Here is a 7,866-nt window from a genome sequence, read left to right as displayed (position 1 = left end):
AATCGATCAGGTTGTACTTTTCTTTTGAAACGGGCAGCGGGGAGGAAGGTGAGCATGCCTCGACATGGTCAAATACTAACTGGGCGAGGATTGGTGCTTCTAGCAATTGACCATTATCTAGTGTTTGCTGTGGCCTCTTCTATAGCAGGGTCTTTCATTGCTAAATTAGTCCCATATTTCTGCCATCATCCTATCCCTACCTTGTTGGTACAAACTTTAAAACAATAAAGGGGAAGTTAAAAAGAAAAGATAATGAAAATATCATCAAAAGAGATGTAGTTTCGAACGTGGGAACTGGGGAAGTTCTAAACAGTATTGTTCCTCAGTTCCTAGTTTCTGAATATGTTTTGGAGTTTGGACTATGTAAGAGAAAATAATAGAACATTTCGTCTTGCACAACTAAAAATTCACAAAAAACTCATGATTCTACTTTCTATTCACAAATAGCTGCAGAGTAAAAGCATGCCAATAATTAAAACAGGCTTCTGTCAAAGGATGATTTTCATTTCCAATTTTCAAATTCTACTCATCAAAGACAGACTGGAAGTGTTCTTTTTTCTTTCTGCTTGCATAAACTAGAAAAAGTGAAAGAGCTCCATTCAAGAATTTCATTTATGTCTATTTCAAACAAATAGGTTGCGTAAAATACTGATTAGAGTACCTAAACAACATTAACAGGAAAGAAAATATATATGAGAATATAGTAAAATAAAGAAAACCAGAAACAAATTAATGACCCTGTTTGGATGCTGAGAAACCGGAGAACAGAAACGGAGAAAGAACAGAAAATTGACAATCTGCATTACCCATTTAGTTCTAGGTTCAAAAACACAAGCAAAACTTCGCCTAACAACACTAATCAACCAAAAAAAAATGGTTACCTATTTCTTCTTTTCTTGAGTGATAGATTAGAGGACATGCAAAATCTCAGAATTATTTTCCGTTCTTTTCTTCAGTTTTCTCACCAACCGAACACAGCTATGGGGGAAATAAAGCGAAATCTTGGGTAGTATTGAAGATACCAGAACAAAAACAAATATAGAGAATAACCCTCGTAATTTGGAGTAATACAAAACATGGGTTTCGACTTTTACTCTCGAATTTGTTGAGGAACTTGGCTTTACCTTCTGGTTTCTCTTTTATTTTTTCTTCTGCAACAGATAGGGAGAGAAGAAGATGAAGAAATGGGGCTCAATGCTTCATATACTGCACAAGATATATGAGGCTCCTTTCAACTCTACTCTTTGGGAATTTGTTTGTACACTATCGACACACTCCATTGGGAGGCACCTCTCTGTGCCCAAAACAATGTCGAGATATTTTCCAGTCGTTGATTTAAAATATAGGAGTAAAAAAAACTATACAATTAAATGGCCAAAAAAACCTTTCGGCACGAGTAATTTTTGGGTATCGGATGTGTATTATATGGCCGTGTCCACGTAATATTCTAGTAATATATCCGGGTCGTCTAAAAATGTATTGGACGGCTCAGATTGAAATCTACTCTCTCCTCTCACCCCATCACTCTCTCTCCTCTTTCTCTCTTTTTTTCTCTCTCCAAATTCGAGCTGTCTAAAACCAAAATAAACGTCCCGGATTGCAAGGGCTCTACGTGGTGCCCGCTCGGCCTAGAGGCACTGGGACCATGTTCGTTTGGGAATTTTGAATTTTGAATTATTTCACTGCGAATGGTTCCCAATAAATTTTTTCTCAATCATTACTCTCATTTCTCTTTCTATCTCTCTTTACTTAGAGCATCCGCAATGGGAATAATCAAATTCAATAACCAAAATGTGCCCCGTCAGCATTTGATTATCCATTTAGTTCATAATTAAACTTAACAAACTTTACCTCCACATTGGTTATTTGTGCATCCCTATAAAAAAAACCCCCCACAATACGCAATGCACCTATGTTCAATTGCAAACGAGTTTTAATCACGCACCTGACCACACCAAATTATTCGTCTCGATTAGACGATTCAAATGTGGGGTGTTTTTTAGTTTTTTAGTTTTAAGTTTGGTTATTGGGTTTGGTTATTGAGTTTTGGTTTTTGGTAAAAGTTGTTAAGTTTGGTTATGGAATGGATTGAATTTGATTATTTGCTAAAAGACTTGTAACTTTGCTTATTACAATGTGAAGTATTTTTTTAGCATTGTTGTTAAGTTTGCTTATCCATACCAATTTGCTTATTACAATGTGGATGCTCTAACCCAAAATTCAAAATCTAAATACCAAAACAAAGGGTCCGGAGTTTTCGGCACAGAGGGATCGGACCCCATTGGTGGGGAAGTGACCGGTGGAATAGGGAAAAAGCAGTGTATGGACCACACTGTTGAGTTGTACACAGCTCATCCCACCGAGAAATTATTCGTTGCCCCAAAGGCAACACGTCATTTTTGCCCGCTGGTGCCTCTTCCCAATCAAAATTTGCCTTGTGGGTTAATTGTCAGTCTGAAGTCTACCATGGTTTGAGGCATTAAATCCACTTATCCATGTTCTTCTCTCTCCACCATACATAGTCTTCTCTCAAAAATTAAGTGTTCCAAATTTCAATTCATTTTAATGGGTGAGAAGATTTTATTTTTTTGATCATTTAATTCTAAAGGGTCATAATTAAATTTTGACTATAGGGCTCTCGTTGATTAGCCCTAAGAAATTTGTAGAATCAAATATCACTTAGAACTAACCAACAAGAGCCCTAGAGTCAAAATTTAATTATGACCCTTTAGAATTAAATGATCAGAAAAATAAAATCTTCTCATCCATTCAAACGGATTGAAATTTGGAACACTTAACCAAATTTAACAAAAATTAATTAATTGTTTCGAATTTCAATCCGTTTAAATGGGCAGGAAGATTTTATTTTTCTGATCATTTAATTCTAAAGGGTTATAATTAAATTTTGACTCTAGAACTCTCGTTGGTTAGTCCTAATATATTTGGTTGTACGACTTTCTTAGGGCTAATCAACGAGAGTTCTAGAATCAAAATTTAATTATGACCATTTAGGATAAAATGATTAGAAAACTAAAATCTTTTTATCGGTTCAAACGGATTGAAATTTGGAACACTTAATTTTTTAATTATATTTTTTAATATATAAACTGCAAGTTGAAAAATTAAGTGTTCCAAATTTCAATCCGTTTGAATGGGTGAGAAGTTTTATTTTTCTGAATCATTTAATTCTGAAGGATCATAATTAAATTTTGACTCTAGGGCTCTCGTTGAATAGTCCTAAGAGATATTTGATTCTATAACTTTCTTAGAGCTAATCAACGAGAGCCCTATAGTCAAAATTTAATTATGACTCTTTAGAATTAAATGATCAAAAAAATAAAATCTTCTCACCCATTCAAATGGATTGAAATTTGAAATACTTAATTTGAGAGAAAAGACTGTGTCTAGTGGAGAGAGAAAAACATGTGTCAGTGAATTTAATTCCTTGTAGACTTCAGATTGACAATTAACCCAGAAGGCAAATTTTGATTGGGAAGAGGCACCAGCCGGCAAAAATGACATGTTGCCTTTGGGGCAACGAATAATTTCTCCATCCCACCCTTTTCTCTGTTTTGCTTTTTTTGGAAGATTTCACCTCTCTTTTTCGCGTAATTGTTACGAAACAGATTTTGATATTCTATGAAAGTGTCTAAACCACTAAAACCCTATAATAGGAAAGTGCACTCTAAAACTCTATAAAAGCGCCGCCCAAACATATTTTGGCCTTACGGCTAAAAAACTCAAAAAGTTGACAGACCTCTACTGAAAACAATTTTGCTGGCGTTCTTTCCCTAAATGAAAACTATTTTACCGTCCTTATGACTAATTTTCTCTAATAAAAATTCATACAATTCTTATTTTTATTCTTATTACTATTATTATTATTATTATTATTTTGAAGTGGTCAAGTGATACAAGAAAGAGAACTAAGATGACAAATCTCCAACAATGAAAGCTTCTAAACCAAACGGAATACAATTTGAGTGTCGACAAAGAAAACTCCTATTCAGACTATTAGAGGCAAGCCAATGGGCTGCCTTATTCTTCTCGCGGCAGCACCAAGAGAAAGACCAGCTCCTCGTAAACACCAAAACCTTGATGTCTTCCATCCATAACCCTTATCTCCCAAAGACAAACAGAATTAAGTCCATTAAAGCAGTTAATTATCACTTGGCAATCTGTTTAAAAAAATGGCATTATTAATAGCCTATCCTATGTCCACCGCAACCCCAAACACGATCCTCAATGCCCAAGCTTCAATTAAAATGGCAGAAGAGACCCTTACAGCTTTACCAACCCTACACAACCGAGCTACTACACCACTATCCCTGGCAATAACGCCGAAGGCATCTAAGCTGCCGGAGGAGGAAAATGCTCCATCACAATTAAACTTTATAAACCCAAAAAACAAGCATGCAGATAATCAACATTTGCCGAATTGACCTTAATTATTTTAGTTTCTGGATTAGGCCACACCCCATTAAAAACAAAATTCTTTAGTTGGTTAATTTGGTCCTCAGATTTGGGAAGATTTGTGGGTGCATAAGAAATTAATTCTTGTCCAGTATTCAAAGGAAAGAGTTGCCACTTGGTGCTAAAAGAATTCCCAGATTGGCCCTTTAAGCAATTCTCAAAAAAGTACACACTTGTCTGACTTTGACCCAATAGGTGACAAACTGAAACATTTTGCTTTCAAGTACTGGATACAGCTAGCTTGCTCTTTCATTTGAGAACTGAGAGTAATTTTTTTATCAAGCTACATTAATTAGTGCAAATTAAATAGTAGTTCAAGGATTGAGATTTTGAAAAACTACAGTTGAAGACTTCTTTATGTCAAGATCACTAGGTCTGATGGTAGTCTTTTTTTTTCAAACGATATGCATCAGCAGGTTAGTGTTGTTAAATATTAGAGAGGAAGAAGGGAGGAGGGCTCAAACCCGGCCCAAATGCATGGAAGTACAAAGGAAGCACCAATCGCACTTCACTTACCACTGCGGTTTGATGGTAGTCATATATATATATATATATATATATCATATTGTTGGAGCTTGCTGGCAGAGAGCTATTGGATATTAACAGAGACATTCGAGAACATCTTGGCCTCGGAATGAATAAAATTGAGATTGAAACCGATTCAAAGGTTGTTGTGATGACAATCAACAATGAAATGCATGACGATCAGATTGTACAAGTTTGAAGGCTGAACTATTGGGTAAAGAATATATATCCTCGACTTGAAAAGACAAACTGGCCTGTTACTAAATGTATGCGAGACAAACTCCTAGAGAACTAAACTGCACGAATTGATTATTAGTTCTTGATTTATAACACGATATTAATGAATCATCAGGCCCATGCTCACCCTTATATTTTATTTGTTAGTGGTTAATTATGCATGCTTATGCAAAATGAAATAGTCATTATCTCTCTAGCTTGTCTTGGTCATATAATTCACACAACCCCTGAAATAGTTGTGTTGCAATATATAATTAAGCAGCACGTTGATTGGTGATTAGAGTGTAATGCACATTTAAGCTGTTAGTTTAGAGCATATTATAATTGATGCATGCGAGTTGTCAACTTAAGTAACTACTATATTAATTTAATAAGAGTTTCTAGATTACAATACAGATTCAATGTTTACTTTTCCCTACTTCTTTATAAAAGAGTGCATTACTACAATATTTTTGTAACAACCCGAAACCTCAAACACCTCTCAATTAAAGATCAACCATATGACGTATAAACTCCACTTTCGCCAAATCAATTACCTAAAACCCACCACCGTAGACTAAGGAGCCACTGCCCCTGGCTCTCCCCCTTTTTCCTGCCGCTTCCTTTCTTTTATACCCATAGTGACTCATCCCCCAAGTGGTTTGTTGCATGACACATATATTCATTAAACATCCAATTCTGTTTTTACTTTTGCTCCCTTATCCGTTCCTAGTAGTGAATGCTCACCCCAACCAAATCACGTGGACGATTACACGAAGTCCAATAATTTGTCTTCCTACCATTTAAAATATTATGCCTTGCTATTTATTTCCACTAAATGGTAGGGTTATTACAATTTTTCTCATAGGTGGACAATTTATATGTATGTGACATTGAAATCAAATGATTAGATAAAGTGTAAAAGCCTAATATGGATATGTAGAATGATTATTTTTAAGGGATTTTCTTTGGTTCCACAATCAGGGGTGTTCGGACCAGCTTTTTAGTACCTCAATTAATCTGTTTTTCAATCCAGTCAAAGACAGATCATTCGTGCCGAAGTTAAAGAATTCTCAAAAAATTATTTTCTTGCGGCCTGGGCTCAAAAATCAAACTCTAGTTAATTACGTGAAAAGCAAATTCACCCAGAAATTATTATAAAGAATATGTTTTTGAAAGAATATGGTTTCAGTGTATGTGTGGGAATATCTCACCTCCTATGTGGGTGCAACTTGCATGTTCGACAATGTCCTGGTCTGTGGATAGGCCCACACCTCTTTTTTTTAAGATTTCGACTTTTACACCTCTTCATAAGTTTGTAGGTGTAAGGCAATTTTTTTTGGAAATGATTTTGCCACTTCCTTTCTTGTTAACATCACTCCCCTGCAAGTGTATTTTTAGTGGCGTTAACAAAAAAAAGAGTTACAAAATCAATAGCCTTTTTTTTTGAAATGAACTCTACGAGTAGCCCGTTCCGCTAAGGTTCTTATTTTTTAAGTACTTATTTTTTGTTTTACGAGACAAGTCATTATTAATTCACCCTTTAAGACAACATAACAACATTCCTTTGGAAACCAAAAGGCAGAATCGATTCGAAGGAGAAATGAGAGATATTTTGTTCCATCCCATAAAAATTACATTGATTCTTTTCTTTCAAAGAATTTCCATGATACATCCGAATAACCATTTCTAGGATTAATTGATTCTGAATTCATCGTTTTAACTATTAGATCTGTATATGTATGGTTTGGTTCTTTGATTTGGTAATAAAGATAGAATAACTAATAGAAAAGAATAACTCTCAAAATATATTACCTTTAATTCAAAAAATAAGTATTTTTCTTAGCGGAATGGGGCTAAGGCATCCCAGCCAAGTTGTAATAGTATTTTGGAAGAGAGTATAGAAGTCCTACACTGAAGCATAGCCTTGACATAGTAGGCTACTCAATCCTTTGGGTTGACATGGTAGCTAAGACCCGAGACTCAGGAATTCACTCATTTCTAAGATTTTAAATTTGAATTTCTACACGTGATATGAACTTTTAAGGGATCAGTCGATACGGAACCACCAGGACGGCGGGATGGAGTAAGCTCCAACATGCAAAAACCACCACCACATAAGAGGATCTTCAATATACGAGTCTCTATATACTTGTGAACATGAGTTCTAAAAAAAGCAGTCTTCACCAATCATTGATTTGAAATGGATTTTATTGGTCAATGGGGAATCAAAGTCACAACAACTTTTGTTGCGTTAATTTTTTCGTTGGTTTTTGAAAAGAATGTTATGTTTTGTTATGTTTCTTGAGCTTGTTGACTAGAAGTATTTTTGATGCTTCTTTCAGACACATGTTCACCGTAAACAGGCGCTTTCTTTATGAACAAATGTGTCCCTTCTTCTTTGGTGACTATACGGAATAATAATCGGTTGGTCTATAAATATCATGTCTAGCTCATTCAATCTTAGGCTCCGTTTGTTTCGATATAAAATGTTTTACATGTAAAATATTTTTTCAAAAAATAAACTTTATACTTTTATTTTTTGGTGTTTGGTTAGCACTTGAAAAATATTTTCAAAAATCGATAAAATAGTGTAGGGCTTAAACGGTGTAGAGATCTGAGAATATTGGAATTAAACGTGGATCAGGACGG

The sequence above is a fragment of the Rhododendron vialii genome, chromosome 3a, assembly GCF_030253575.1.
Source record: "Rhododendron vialii isolate Sample 1 chromosome 3a, ASM3025357v1".
NCBI classification, from domain to species: domain Eukaryota; kingdom Viridiplantae; phylum Streptophyta; class Magnoliopsida; order Ericales; family Ericaceae; genus Rhododendron; species Rhododendron vialii.
This window is presented reverse-complemented; position numbering follows the sequence as displayed.